Genomic DNA, 16341 nt, shown 5'->3' on the forward strand with positions numbered 1-16341 from the left:
CCCAAGTTTGCTGTTTCATATTGAATTTATAGACATTTACTGATTATGTCTATTCTTTAATATCATAGAAAATCACAAAAGCTATTGTTTGAAAACTTCACAACAGAAAGGTCATCATTCCTTTACACAAAACAGTTTTCTTTCCAATTATATGTAAGCTACTTTTAAGTATACAAATTTGAATAAGAAGTTACACAAAATAATTCCTCTACCTATATTTTGTCTTTACTTTATATCTGTTTTGTGTTTAATTGAAATTTTTCATTCCACCCTGACTCAAACATTTACCCTAACTTATTTTGAATAATGAGACTATGAGTAGCTTCATTTTATTGTTTTTGACTTATCTATGTTTTATAATTTTTCAATAGCCATATATTACTCATGAAACAAGGAAAAGCATAATTAAAAATCATTTTAAAAAATTAGTACTTTTTAACTATCCCAACGGAGAAGGCAATGGCAAGCCACTCCAGTACTCTTGCCCGGAAAATCCCATGGATGGAGGAGCCTGGTAGGCTGCAGTCCGTGGGGTCGCTAAGGATCGGACATGACTGAGCGACTTCACTTTCACTTTTCACTTTCACACATTGGAGAAGGAAATGGCAACCCACTCCAGTGTTCTTGCCTGGAGAATCCCAGGGACGGGGGAGCCTGGTGGGCTTCCGTCTATGGGGTCACACAGAGTCGGACACGACTGAAGTGACTTAGCAGCAGCAGCAGCAGCTATCCCAAAATTCTCTAGAAGTGAACCTTTCTCATTTCACCCACCTGGAAGATGTTCTTAGTATTATATTATCATATTAATCCTCTCATTTCATTATATGTAAAAATACTGTCATTTGTAAACAGATTTTAGTTTCTCCAGTAGGAAAAGTGTCAGACACAAACTCATTTTGGAATTTCTCACAATACTTTAGAGAGTGGTTCTTAAAAAATATGGTAGTATAGAGAAGAGTGAACCTAGAATTAGAATTAATGGCTCTGTGATGGAGGAGCCTGGTAGGCTGCTGTCCGTGGGGTCGCTAAGGGTCGGACATGACTGAGCGACTTCACTTTCACTTTTCACTTTCACACATTGGAGAAGGAAATGGCAACCCACTCCAGTGTTCTTGCCTGGAGAATCCCAGGAACAGGGGAGCCTGGTGGGCTTCCATCTATGGAGTCACACAGAGTCGGACACGACTGAAGTGACTTAGCAGCAGCAGCATGATTCAAAAACTTCAAATTATTCTTCAATATAGTTCTTTAGTCATTGTGGCCAACTCTTTTTGAGATCTCATGGACTTAAGCCAATCAGGCTCCTCTGTCCCTGGGATTTCCAAGGCAAGAATACTGGAGTGGGTTGCCATTTCTTTCTCCAGGGGATCTTCCCAACCCAGGGATTGAACCTGTGTCTCCTGCACTGGTGGCTGGATTCTTTACTGCTGAGCCACTAAGAGAGCCGTTCAACATAGTTATCTTTTGGTTATTTCTTCAACCTCTCCACCTTCTTAACTTAATTTTTTCCTTTGTTAAATTAACATCTCACCTGTCTTTTTTCTCGACTGTCTTCCAATTATTTGTCCAAGTCTTTTCATACTTGGAAACAATCAAAGCCAATTTAAATACACTTGTTTACCCCAGGAAAGTAAAAGTGCACAACCTACTTCCCTTAGCAAGGCAAGTGCTGTAGTCCATTATAAGTATGGTGTAGTTAGGTTTTATTACTTGATGATCATATTAACTTAATTAAAAAATTTTATCACAAGTTGCCAGATAGGCACCAAAATATAAATTTAGTAAGTAAAAATTTCTGGCAAAATTAAGAACAGAAAAGTCTGTTACTTCCCCACCAAAAATAATAAAACCTAATTGCACCATACTTATAATGGACTACAGCAATTTCAAATTTGTGGAAAGGAGCATTTAGATTAAATCAACACCTGCACATGATTTTAGTACCTGAAGCTTGACCCTATTAAAAATACCTTGGTAAAAAATGACAATACCATGGGAAGATACTGGTTATTTAATCTATACATTGATATCCTAATACTCTTATTTAATGAAAAATGATAAACAACCCATTATCTCCCAGATCCAATTTACTGTACAGAAATAATCCTCATTTTCTTGATTAGATTGTGCACTTATAACTTAAAAGTACTTAAAAGTAAGATGTCTCTGCACCTCAAATAGTTCATTCATTATTTGGCTATTGGCACCAACTAGGCTTTCAATGTGGAGAAGGCAGTGGCAACCCACTCCAGTACTCTTGCCTGGAAAATCCTATGGGCAGAGGAGCCTGGAAGGCTACAGTCCATGGGGTTGCTAGGAGTTGGACACGACTGAGCAACTTCAGTTTCACTTTTCAGTTTCATGCATTGGAAAAGGAAATGGCAACCCACTCCAGTGTTCTTGCCTGGAGAATCCCAGGGATGGTGGAGCCTGGTGGGCTGCCGTCTATGGAGTTGCATAGAGTCAGACACGACTGAAGTGACTTAGCAGCAGCAGCAGCAGGCTTTCAATGTATTTTGTAATTATTATGAGTCTAATCACAGTGTGACATTTAATACGAGATTCTAAGTCTTTCTTTCTTAATATGAAGATCAGTAATTCATTAGAAACTTATTATCAGGATAACTATGTTCCTATCATTTGTGTCTTTCTGAGAAATGCAGTATCTTTGCTATCAAGGAAACTAATTAGGACAGAGAACAAAGATTTTCTTTTTTTTTTATTCCTTCAAATTATACTGAAGACCTATACTGATGTCTTGAATTATTGCTAGTGAAAAATGACAATTACTTCATTCTTAAGCACTGACATTTTTGGGCCCAAAGGTCCAGCAACTCAGCATCTCTGTGTGACACAGTAATGCACTAATGCACTCTCATATTGTGGGTGTTGAAATGGAATAATTTTCCATGAATCTAAGATAGTCTCGATAACAGGTTTAAAACACTTTATAGACTCAAAATTTAATTTGAAGGAACAGCTTAATCAGAGGAGAAATCAAAAGTTACCTACTTGGACTAAATAGCTGCTACACAAATCTTTTCTCCAAATTATCGTATATCTGCCTATACATCCCTGCCTTAGCCTGCCCCATGATAGATGTACAAACTTTTGATACAGAAGACACAGTCATTATTGCTTGTAGCAGTTTAGAAATTTCCTATGAATTTAACAAATATTCTTCTTGAGAATATACATGCAATTAACTGGCTTGAAAACAAAATATGTGTGGGATTATGGGGAGAAAATGTCCTGGGATTTCTCAGGTTTATTTAACTAATTGAAAAAAATCTGTTGGGGTACTGGAGAGGGGACAGTATTTGGAAAAAAGGAGAAAGCTCCCTTTTCCATGGTACCACAAAAAGAATGATAACATATTCAAGAAGATAGGAATACTCAGATGATGAAGGAATTCAGAAACTGTGTCATATAAGAAACACTGAAAGAAATCCGATTAAAGTAAATATGGGCTTCCCTGGTGGCTCAGTGGTAAAGAATCTGCCAGTAAAGGAGACACAGGTTCAATCCCTGGGTTGAGAAGATCCCCTGGAGGAGGAAAGGGCAACTCACTCAAGTATTCCTGCCTGGGAAACCCCATGGACAGAGGAGCCTGGTGAGCTACAGTCAGTCCATGGAATTGCAAAAGAGTAGGATACAACTTTGTGACTAAACAATAATAACAACATAATGTACAAGGAGGAATGGGGAACCGTTGCAGGAGTTGGGGAAGAGGCAATGATTCCCCTGGAAAGTGCCAGGCTTACCTTGTCTAAAGTCAGTCTAACGCTAGGAATTTCACTTTACAGAATCAACACTATTAGCTCAATGTGGAGTAATTCCCAAAGACAGTGACTATCTCCCTTTTCATTTAGAGTGCTGCCTGTAACTGATAATGTACAATCTGAGGCAAAATGAGGGATGAAGAAGAGGGAGTTTTATAAAATCTAATTGAATTTTGAGGAGTTCAGCACTGCTGCATAATTGTCCATGTTACCGAGCAGAGATATGGTAATATAATCTTGGGCTATATGGGAAATTAAATACTCATATATGAGTACCAAGAGGAAGATTCATAGTAGACAAAGGCATTAAAAATAATGTCTCCAGGGTATCTTCATTAGTTCTAAGTATACAAAAACTCAACCATATGTGCCTATTGGACAAATTATCTCAAGCATTCTCTCAGTCAACAAGTAAAAATTCAGATTATAGGAAGAATGGTTGAAGAAATGTTCATGTTGCTATTTTAAAATTAGCCTGCCATGTTCATTCTGGAGTAGGTTATTAAGTGAGTTCAAAAGTGCATGTTTTAAACAATTTACTTTGAGAAACTAGCTAAGGTTCCAAAAGCCATGTTTCTGAAAGGAAAATAGTCCTATTCTTGATAAGCACATCTCTAGATGTGAAACTCAGTTTCACACAGGAAAAACAATGGCCCACAGAGAACTTCAGATATACAATGTGTATGAGTGAACACCATTATTTTGAAATGAGCTATGTCTCCCTGGCTGAATAAAGAAGTAATTAATGGTAAGAGTGACATTCACACTGAGCTACATTGGTGAGAAATCATACAGAGGACATAGGACATTATATTTATTCCATAAAAGAAGGCAGTTTAAAAGAGATGAAAAACTGTGAAACCTACAAGCTTGCTACTAAAAGAGAAATAATCCATTCTAAGAACACGTCTAGTTAGATGGCCCATAGCTACACCAGAATTAACAAAGACAACAGCAAATTCATTCTCTTCCCTCTGAAGACTGCTCCTACTACCAAATTTTCTCTTCTTGTGTTTCAAAACTCAACTAACAACTCACTATCATTTTAGTCAACTGATATTAGGTGATTCTACACTAGGTAATAGATATTGACAGGGAAATAAGACAGACACTACCCATACATTTGTAGGACTTGTAGTCTAGTTCATGTCCTCTCAAACTTTTACTTCCATTATTGGAACATTTATCTACCAAACCTTTCTTTATTATTTTAAGTGCTTCCAATTCCAGTCTATTTTCTACAAAGATGGAAGAAATAACTCTTAAAAACCAAACAAAAAGAACAATAATACCACCTGGAAAAGATCATATCACTTCCCTGCTTAAAATGACTAGTGCTTCCTGAGGATAAAACACAAACTTTTCATTGCAATGATTTTGTTTCTTTATAACTCAGCCTCTGTCCAAGTTTCTGGTCTTTCTACTTCCTAAAATAAACTCTAGGATCACAGAACTACACATCATGAAAGTAATATCTTTTTCTTCATTATTTCTTCATTTTTTATCCTTGTAATTACCCTAAAAACCTTCTTAATCTATTTGAATTCCACTCACTCTTTAAGGTCTGGTAGAAAAACTATGACAACCTAGACCAAGTATTAAAAAACAGAGCCATCACTTGCCAAAAAAGGTCCACCTAGTCAAAGCTGTGGTTTTTCTAGTAGTCATGTATAGATGTGAGAGTTGGACGATAAAGAAGGCTAAATATGCTTTTGAACTGTGGTGCTGAAGAAGACTCTTGAAAGTCCCTTGGACAGCAAGGAGATCAAACCAATCAATCCTAAAGGAACTCAACTCTGAATAGTCATTGGAAAGACTGATGCTGAAGTTGAAGCTCCAATACTTTGGCCACCAGATGTGAAGAGTCTACTCACTGGAAAAGACCTTTATGCTGGGAAAGACTGAGGGCAGGAGGAGAAGGGGACAGCATAGGATGAGATGGCTGGATGGTGTCACTGACTTGATGGACATGAATTTGAGCAAACTCCAGGAGATAGAGAAGGACAGGGAAGCCTGGTGTGCTGCAGTTCACAGGGTCACAAAGAGCTAGACATGACTGAGTGACTGAATAACAACAACAAATTTAAGGTCCAACATAAATACACAACACTCTGAGGGGAGTCTATTACTGTCATGTCTGGGTTTCCATGAAGAACACTATGGGCCTTCATGCTTGACCTCTGAGTGCAATCCCAAGTAATTTCTCTTTTTGGGTAGATTTTCACTACCTCTGAAGCTGAGCTAAGCATTCTAAAATATCTTGGATCTGGCTATATTATACATACATATTATACATGAAGCTCCTGTGTTTTGGTCATCTGATGCAAACAGCTGACTCATTAGAAAAGTCCCTGATGCTGGGAAAGATTGAGGGTAGGAGAAGAGGGCATCAGAGGATGAGATGGCTGGATGGCATCACTGGTGCAATGGGCATGAACTTGGGCAAACTTTGGGAGATGGTGAGGGATAGGAAGGTATGGTGTGCTGCAGTCCATGGGATCACAAAGAGATGGACACAACTGGGTGAGTGAATAACAACAAAAACATATTATACATCATAATTATTTATGTCTATCTCTACCGCAGTTTACAGACCTATTTCAAGGAAGGATCCTTGTTTCTTTGTATTCACAATGCCTAATATAGTGCCTGGCACAGAGTTGGCACACAGCATGTTTATACCTTAAGGAAAAAAGGGAAGAGAGTAAGGGGAGGAAGAAGAGAAAGAGGAATCATCTCTCTCATTGGAACCCAAACCAAATGGCATTTCTCTTACTATATGCCTTTCTCCATTTAGCAGTGCTGTTTAGCAGTGTGTTTAAGTCACTATATAATAGAACTCATGAGCAAAAGTGATTAAAATTAACTTATGCGCAAGAGTTTCAAATACTGATACTGAAAATAATCCAAGATATGCTTCACTTCAGTCTCTCAGTTGTGACCGACTCTTTGCGACCCCATGAATCACAGCACTCCAGGCCTCCCTGTCCATCACCAACTCCCGGAGTTCACTCAGACTCATGCCCATCGAGTCGGTGATGCCATCCAGCCATCTCATTCTTTGTTGTCCCCGTCTCCTCCCAACCCCAATCCCTCCCAGCATCAGACTCTTTTCCAGTGAGTCAACTCGTCGCATGAGGTGGCCAAAGTATTGGAGTTTCAGCTTTAGCATCAGTCCTTCCAATGAACACCCAGGATTGATCTCCTTTAGAATGGACTGGTTATGCTAGTGTGATAATAAAATTGCCCATCCTGTTTGCATAAATAAATGCAACTGTAATATATTTGCAATGCATAGAATATATCTGGAAAGACTAAGAAATTTAACAGTGGTTTTCTTGAAAAATGGAACGGAGGATTGGGAAGTAAGATTTTATTGGTACACTATACCACTTATTTATGAAAAGACAGGTATACTTAGTTTAACACAAATTATGTAGATAATATCAAGAACACTACAAGGAAATTTTAAAATGTATTAATTATGTATTTTCAGTTTCTCTAAAAGATAATTTTTCCTGTAGCCTATAATCTTTCCAAGCACCAAACAGATAAACAGCCTTACAAACACCTAATTAGATTTATTTTAGTTAAAAAAAAGGACCGTACAGAAAGAATATCCTTTCATTTTTCAACCAGTAAAGGTCTGATGGAATGGTAACACAATAAGGTCCACAGAACTGTATCACCTAAAGCATCTCCATGCTTGTTAGAAATGCAGATCTAAGACCCTATCCAAAACTACTGAATCAGAACCTTTAGGAGGCAGGATCTAGGAATCTTTGTTTTATCAAATCCCTCAGGTTATTCCAATGAATACTTTAGTCTGAGTAACACTGCTCTGAGAGAATTATCCTTGAGAACTTTACAAACTAACAGCACCATCTGTTGGTAGTGATTGTCCCAGAAACAAGACACACAGTCCCAAAAGAGAATATACCCATTTAATATCAGTTTTCATGTGCTGTATTAAAGAGACAGAATAGACAGAATGCCTGATGAAAAGACACCTATACATACAGATGCATACCCCAAGAAGGCTTACAGCTTATTACAGGAAATGCATGTAAACAAACAAATATTATTTTTTCTTTTTTAAATACAAATAAGAACCTGATGGCGGTGGCGGCAGGGGGTGGGGGTGGGGCACAGAAACTGTAGAGATCCGGTCAATAATAGGAGGTGAAAAAACTGTCCAAGTAGTGGTGACATTTAAACCAAGTATTGTCAAAAAATTTAGGCATCACTGCAGATGCTGATTGCAGCCATGAAATTAAAAGACGCTTGCTCCTTGGAAGGAAAGTTATGACCAACCTTGATAATATATTAAAGAGCAGAGACATTACTTTGCCAACAAAGGTCCGTCTAGTCAAGGCAATGGTTTTTCCCGTGATCGTGTATGGATGTGAGAGTTGGACTGTGAAGAAAGCTGATCGCCGAAGAATCGGTGCTTTTGAACTGTGGTGTTGGAGAAGACTCTTGCGAGTCCCTTATACTGCAAGGAGATCCAACCAGTCCATTCTAAAGGAGATCAATCCTGGATGTTCATTGGAGGGACTGATGCTAAAGCTGAAACTGCAATACTTTGGCCACCTCATTCGACGAGTTGATTCACTGGAAAAGACTCTGATGCTGGGAAAGGTTGGGGGCGGGAGGAGAAGGGGACGACGGAGAATGAGATGGCTGGATGGCATCACCGACTCTGTGGACATGAGTTTGAGTGAACTCTGGGAGTTGGTGATGGACAGGGAGGCCTGGCGTGCTGTGATTCATGGGGTCACGGAGAGTTGGACACAACTGAGCAACTGAACTGAACTGAACTGATGTGCAAAAGTAAGCAAATAAACATTGAAGCAGATACTTACTGAGCACTTCCTATGTGGGAAGCACAGTTTCTGAGGCTCTGACCCTGGGCCTGAATATACAAGACAATTAGTCCAGGCCAAAGGAGAGAAGCAAACACACCCTTGGCACCCAATAAATCTCCTAGGTATTCAAGAAATGAATAAATATGAAAATACCAGATATTTTAATAACAGAAAAAAACACTGTTAGATTCTTCATAAAAAAGAAGGATTTTTAGAATATCCTCTTGTAAGGAATCCTGAAATCAAAGGGATAAATTTGCCATTTTCTGTATTAACTGTGTATTTTGAAAAATTGCCTTCATGTTTTACAAAATTTTGAATAACTGTTAAAATCCCTTATTAAAATTCTCCTATACTTCTTTATAGTAAGCAACATTTATGAAGTTTTTGTTGGGTGTAGAACATTGCATTTTATATGTTTTCTGTGTATTTATATAGACTGTAGCAGTGTTTGAAAAGGAGGTTTGGCATTTCCAGTCATGGGCCCTATAGAAAGTAAAATACTTTCTATAGCAGAACACTAAAGTGAGTTAAAGGGTAAGTAAACTAGTGCTTAATTTTCTTATTTCTGCAGGGTTTTTGTTAAGTGAAGCCATTCCATTTTCTGTTGGTTTGTGGCCACTGCACATTCTGGATTTTTATGGCCTAATCCACATCTTTATCTAAACTAATGCTTATCATAATAATCTTTACTGGTGATGACCAATGGGCCAGCATAAACTCAATGTTTTCATGTCATCCATTAATATTAATTCTTGTGGCTCACTTGGGACCACCACAAATAGGTTTATGCATCTCTTGCCAGGATTATATTAGGTAAAAATGAAGATAATTAGCTTTACTTCTAAGAATGTTAAGCATTAAAACACCAACATTTAGTTCCTTGAGAGAAGATACCCGATTTGAAGCACAGAACAAATTCATAATAACACCAGTTTGGCAAGTATTTTCTGTCAAATCAATCATTTTCCAAGTAGAATTTAGAAAAAGATACTTCACTGTTAGTGAAATTTAATCATATAAATATTCTGATGTGGTTTGAAAAACAAATAATCTGACCCAAAGAGGTACAGTCTCCATCTTCAAGACACTGAATCAATCTTCATAGAGACTCTGTTACAACTTCACAAATACCCAATCATTATGTTAATGATTTTATTGGGTGTATTTATTAACAACTGTGGCAAAAATTTACTAGAAACTCCTACAATTAAATGGGAATACATCCTTATATGTTTCAAAAACAAATACAAAATTTCCAGTAAACCTTCAGAGGCTGATATTGGTTAAGTAGATGAGATTTGGAATCAGACAAAAATGGGTTCAATTTTCAGTTCTGTTCTTTACTTTGAAAGGTTCATTCCTTTCCAAGGGTGTTGTAAATATGGGATGAACACAAGTAAGCACTCAATGGTATGTCCACTTCATTGAGGTGGAACCTAAGTTTACAAAGTTAAATAACGTGTTCCAGGTCCCACAACAAGCAAGTAAGCAAGCAGAAGTTCCAGGCTACAGACTATTCTAATTGACTCTCAATACATTTTGACTCTATCTCTTACTTCCACAGCACTGTGCTGAAAAACCGTATGTAGAAAAGAGGGACAAAACTTTCAAAAACAAGGAGGGACAAATAGTCAAGCAGTTAAAAATAAATGGTAGCCATCTCAGTTTGGGGGGGAAAAAATGGTATAATAAACCATTTGGAATCTGTTTTCCAGGCTACTTACTTGTATCTTTAGAAAATTTCTGAGATTCAAAAAAATGACAAAGACAGTACATGCTGATGAAAAATATCGGATGTTGGTAAAATAAGAGAAGCCTACCATCACTTTTCTCAACTTAACTCTGCTAGGGTGGGGGATACATCTTTAGACTTTTTTCCATTAATAGATGTATAAAAGTGTACCATTAACACGGAGTACTATTTTGCAGCCACCATTTTCTTCTTGCCTTACTATTCCCTTTTATTCTATTCCTTTTTCCAGAGTGCTTATATGCTTATTTCTCAGACATTCCACTCTCTGCTGATATTGTTCAACAACAAAAAATATACAGTTTAAATTGTAAATACCCACAGTAAAAGGGGAGTAGACTTTCCAGGTGGCTCAGTGTTAAAGAATCGTATGCCAATGCAGGAGATGCAGGTTTGATCCCTGAGTCTTAGAAAGATCCACTCTAAGAGGAAATGGCAACCCGCTCGAGTATTTTTGCCTAGAAAATCTCATGGACAGAGGAGCCTGGCAGGGTTGCAGAGTCAAACATGACTGAGCACACACACGAAAGGGGGATATTTGGGTGAAAGTGTCACAGACTTGATTTCTATGTAATTGAGGGGGCTTAATCTGTTTCTATCAAAATGCCTAACTGGCAAAAATAAATAAGAAAAAATAAATAAATCCGCAATCACTGCCATGGTTCCACTCAGAAAAAAAGCAGATGTTCCCAGAACAAAAACTTCTGGACTAACTGTCCACATTTTATAAAGATAATACATCAAATAAAATAACATTTCAGTATTGCATAGATCACTGTAATAGGAAAACTTTGGGGTTAAAATCCAAGAGTATTTTTGCTGTTGTGGTTGTTTTAATAAAGTGTATATGACTATTTGCAGAAAAGCACTACATGTCTCCTTGGCAGCTAGATGTGGCAACAACTAAATTTTCATGAATGAAATGTGACTAAATGTGATGCACACAGCTTCCACATCAGTTCATTAAAAGAACAGCCATGTCCTTTACTTTCTCCCTCATTTACCCATGGGCTAGGAGGCAGATGCACAGCTGATCGAGAAACCCTTGTAAATGATGAGATACAGGAGAAAAAGAGCCTGGGGTAACCTTGCCTAATAAACCTATCTTCTCAAGACAGCCATTCTAGCTCTGGACTGTTGCACAAGAGAGAAATAAACTTTACTGTATCCGAACTTTTAAAGTTTTTGACCTTTTCATTACATGACCCTTAATTAGCCATGGCCACTATACGGCTCTATAGTTGCTTTTGGCCGGAATACTGAAGTGTGTTTCCTCTTTTTTCTAATAAGCAAGACTCTACAAAATAGAGATAAAAATCAGGGTAGAATTAAAAATTATTCTTTTTGGAAGGAGATTAGGAATGAATATAACTGCTCTAAAGGATGCTATCTGTGCAGGGCCTGCAACCTAAAGTAACCAGAAATCTGGAAATGTGAAGTTTACAGACTGGCAAAGGAAACTGTTGCTCATCAAAACCCTATCTTTCCTGAGTCCATTGCTGATTGGAATTCCAGCACTTCCTTTTCTAATCTAACCATCTTCTACTGTGTCCTTGGCCTTTCAAGTATTTTAAAGGGAAGCAATAGATGTGAACTCCTAGGTCTCCAAGGTTCAATAGATATGAACTAGTAGGAGATTCGTTATCTTAAGGTGGTAATTTACTTCAGAAACCTATGTTACGGCTGATGCTATTATTGAAAAGGTCCGTTGACATCTTCTTAACACCATTCAATAGGATTTATTAAGAAAATAAGGCAGATAATTTTTCCCCCTCAGCAACTAAAACAGGTTAGCCACAAAGTGTCAAAATACTTATTAACTGAAGTACTATCACCCTAGAAAATTAAATCACATTCATTTTTTTTCACATAAGATGGATTCTTATTACCTATTCAACAACAAATTTTCTAATGAATTTATGAGCCAAGTCTCCATGAACCCTATATAAGTACATTCACTTGTAGTATAAATCAACCTTAAACATTTAAATTTAAGGCACCTTATCCTATTACATCATGGCTAAAACATACAAAATTGAAGCACAGATACAATAGTAATACAAGAAGGAACTTAGCTAAGGTCAGTCCAATCAATTGGCTGGATTAATGGTTTCAGGCAATCTCTACTCAATATCTTTAAGACCTAAGTAGGTCAACAGCCTAACAAATAGGAAATTGTCTTCAGCATAAGATCAGAATATCAAAAATCAATATGCTGGTCAGTTCTTATATTTTTAACACAGCTCTATGAATCAAGTCAAGGCCACAGGGGATAAAATATCAAGAACTGATAAACAGAGCTAACTTATTTTGTCCCAAGCCTACAGACCTGAATATTTTTTGTCAAGATTCTTGCTCCTCACTTTAGCCCTAAATTCTTACTTTGGCCACGAGATGCGAAGAACTGACTCATTGGAAGAGACCCTGATGCTGGTAAAGGCAGGAGGAGAAGGGGACGACAGAGGATGAGATGGTTGGATGGCATCACCAACTTGATGGACATGAGTTTGAGCAAACTCTGGAAGTTGGTGATGGACAGAAAAGCCTGGTATGCTGCAGTCCACAGGGTCCCAAAGAGTCAGACACAACTGAGGGACTGAACTGATCTATTATTGATCTTAAAATAATTTGAGAGAAAAGGGAATACTAATTTTTAAACTAAATTTTTGAATTGTTTTGATAACTAATATATAGGAAAATCATTTAAGAATTAATATTCAAAGTCTTGTCAATTACTTTTAAATGGTAATTAAAAAATATTCTTCATCACTCTCATGGCCTTTTCATTTAAATATTTTTGGTTCTTTCAAGAATGATGATTTTTTTGTTGTTGTTGTAGAAAACTTGTTAAATACTCTGAGATACAAATATTAGTTCTATCAACAGGCTATCATTGATTTCCATCAGCATTGCATCTGACAACATTTTTCTCGTTTAGCTTGTTAGTAAGTAAGAATAATGACCAAATGCCCTTTATCAGAAGTGAAAGAACATATTCAATCCAAATGAAAATGAAGCTGATAAAATGAGATGTCATTATATATCAGGTTATATTGTGCCTCTTCTTGCTACCAGATACCACGAGCAGAAATATTACCTTGTCCAATTAGTCATATCATTATTTTTAAAATGTTTTCTTGTGGTCAGAAATCAGCATTAATTTGGATGGTAGATACCCATTGTGATGTTAGGATGGACTGCCTTGGTATCATAATATAAATTTGTTCCTAATGAGAAGTAACATTATCACTGCAAGCACAATGCACTGAACACTGTAGGTGCATCATTAATGGTAACTTTTAGTGACTTTGAAGATAATAAAGTAAACGGAACTTAGGGCACAATTATTTTTGGCTGTTTTCTAAGAATTCAACAATAACTTCATCTGAAAAATGTAATTATCAATGATCGTCTTGTTGATGAGTTAGCACGTTATCAATACATAAGATCAAGGTGGAAACAAGATACTTTAGTCCAATTTCCCTCTTTTACAAGTAAGAAAACAGAGCTCAGGGGATTTAAATTGATTTTCCAAGGTCAAAACCTTGAAACATACTGGCAAATTGGGGCTCAGGCCAAGTTCTCCCTGCTAAACCATTCTGCCTTCTTAACTGCCTTGAGTCCTAGTTTACTCTTTGACACCTGAGACATGCAAAAAGGCAAAAGGATGGTTAACAGAAACAGTAGAAGATGCATTATCCCTAACCATTCATGATATAGTAAATTAGCTACCTAACTATTCCATCTACTTTAAGATATTTAGTGTATTCAACATTATGGTGCACTTATGTCAAAGGAACATTAACTTCATTCTCCTTTCTCCAAGGCAACCTGAATAGGAAATAAACAAAAGTGCACTTGGGAGAGGGTATGATACTTTTTAAAAGCAATCTTATCTCTGCATTAGTTCTTAAACAGCTAAGCCACTAGATTGCTTTTCCAATTTACTAAGTTGTGGGTTTTCTACAACACTCAGGCAGAATATACATCCCGTAGACATTGCATTTTACTCAACTTTTCCAAAGGGAATTTATATAATAACTCAACTGATCCTTTCTTGGGCTCACTTAGCTAGCTTGAATCAGTGGATTACAGAGAAATTAGGTCTAAATCTAAATGAAAGTCTATTTATGTTTTAGCACACTGATGATGGATTATTCTTTAAGGGACGTGAGTAAAGGAAAAAGATTTTTCCAGATGATGCCATGAGCATGATTTAATAAACTGTGAACAGACTTCCCTGGTGATCCAATTTGATCCCTGGTTGGGGAACTAAGATCTTATAGGCTGCATAGCATGGTCAAAAAAAAAAGATGTTGACATTACAGAAACTATACATTCTTTAAAAATAAGGTAAATGTTGGCTAGGATATTTTATAGAAAACACTAACTAGCTGAAGATCAGAGATTGAGTAATATTCAAGCATAATCCGTATATGTGGATATAATTAGTATATGTGACTATGAGTCAGGAAATGGCATCAGGAAATATAAGCTACACTGTGCTTATAACCATTAACTCTGAGTTATAAGGAACTCATTATACTGTTTTTGGATTATGCAGATTCCTATTTCTTTTTCTTCCCACTTATGGTTAAGCTTACTTCAGCTAAGAACTCCAGAAAAAGGTGGGCTTTTGCAATTTTAAAACCTCTTAATCAAACTGAATTAACTGGTCTACTTTTCGGGTGAAAAGTAGGGTAGTGAAGGTTGCTCAGTTGTGTCCGACTGTTTGCGACCCCATGGATAGTCCACGGAATCCTCCAGGCCAGAATACTGGAGTGGGTAGCATTTCCCTTCTAAAGGGGATCTTCCCAACCCAGGGATTAAACCCAGGTCTCCCACATTGCATGCAGATTCTTTACCAGCTGAGCCACAAGGGAAGCCCAAAAGTAGGGTAGAACTTAATCAATACTTGCAAATTTTTGAAATGAAGAAAATTTTGTTTTACTTCTAAATATTCTTAACACCATAAACCAGACAATAATTATTAAATATGATTCTTACTGGATGATATCCATAGCATTATTTGTTATGGCATAGATTTAGATACCTTATGTGTCATTATGTTCCTGAAATGGAATTCCATGTGATACAATATCTACTAACATTAAAATTATGTTTACCAGAACTGGAACCAACTTCCATATATCCCAAACATTTTTGCAAAAAAATTAGCATTTTTAGAGATAGATCTGAGCAAATTTTATCTCAATACGTTGATTTATCTGTGCTCAAAATTAAAAGTTTATATAACAAACTAGGACAACTTATGCCTCAGGGTAGGAAGATAGCAAAGATGTGAATCTTGGCAATTTAAATAAAAGTTTCTCTGTGAATATTCTGTTTATTAGCCTTTCTTTTCACAATCAATTTCACTTTTTTTTTTGTAATAATCTGGCCATTTTTACTCCCCAGAATACATGTACATTAAACTCTTTCAGAAAAAAATGAAAATCATTTTTTGAACATTTCATAGTTTAGTCTGAAGCTGAAATCACAGATTGCCAATTTTCCTCACCTTTTATAAATCTTACTTTCTCCTTCTAATCTGTAACTGAATTGATAATAACTACATTCTACAGTATAACAATGATTCCCTTCTAATATACACTACATGCATTATTCTTGTCTAGTAAGGACATTCTTGAAAATCTACCCACTGTAAATTTCAACTTTAGCTGTTCATAGCTTACCTATAAATGTTTATTCATGCTTGTCTACTTTGCAACAGGGATTATATAGAGTGGAGATGGGGATACAAATATAAATAAAACAAAGCTTTCAATCTCCAGGAACCTATAATTTAATTAAAGAAATATGTTACAGAAATATTAACACTGGATCAAATTCACTGTCAGTCATATAAAAGAGGGGGGATGTCATATTTTGGAGGTTAGGAAACTCACCAAGAAGTTTCAGGGGAGGGTTTGTGAAT

At 36.7% G+C, this 16341-nt stretch overlaps 1 protein-coding gene across 1 annotated transcript in view; it reads right to left on the reverse strand.

The window, feature by feature from the left end:
• LRP1B (LDL receptor related protein 1B) overlaps window positions 1-16341 on the reverse strand; it is a 2241805-nt gene that overhangs the window by 1573723 nt on the left and 651741 nt on the right. The gene's annotated exons all lie outside the window — the stretch shown is intronic.

The sequence above is a fragment of the Moschus berezovskii genome, chromosome 2 (genome assembly GCF_049115385.1).
Source record: "Moschus berezovskii isolate FMDL1 chromosome 2, NW_MosBer_1.0, whole genome shotgun sequence".
Taxonomy (NCBI): Eukaryota; Metazoa; Chordata; class Mammalia; order Artiodactyla; family Moschidae; genus Moschus; species Moschus berezovskii.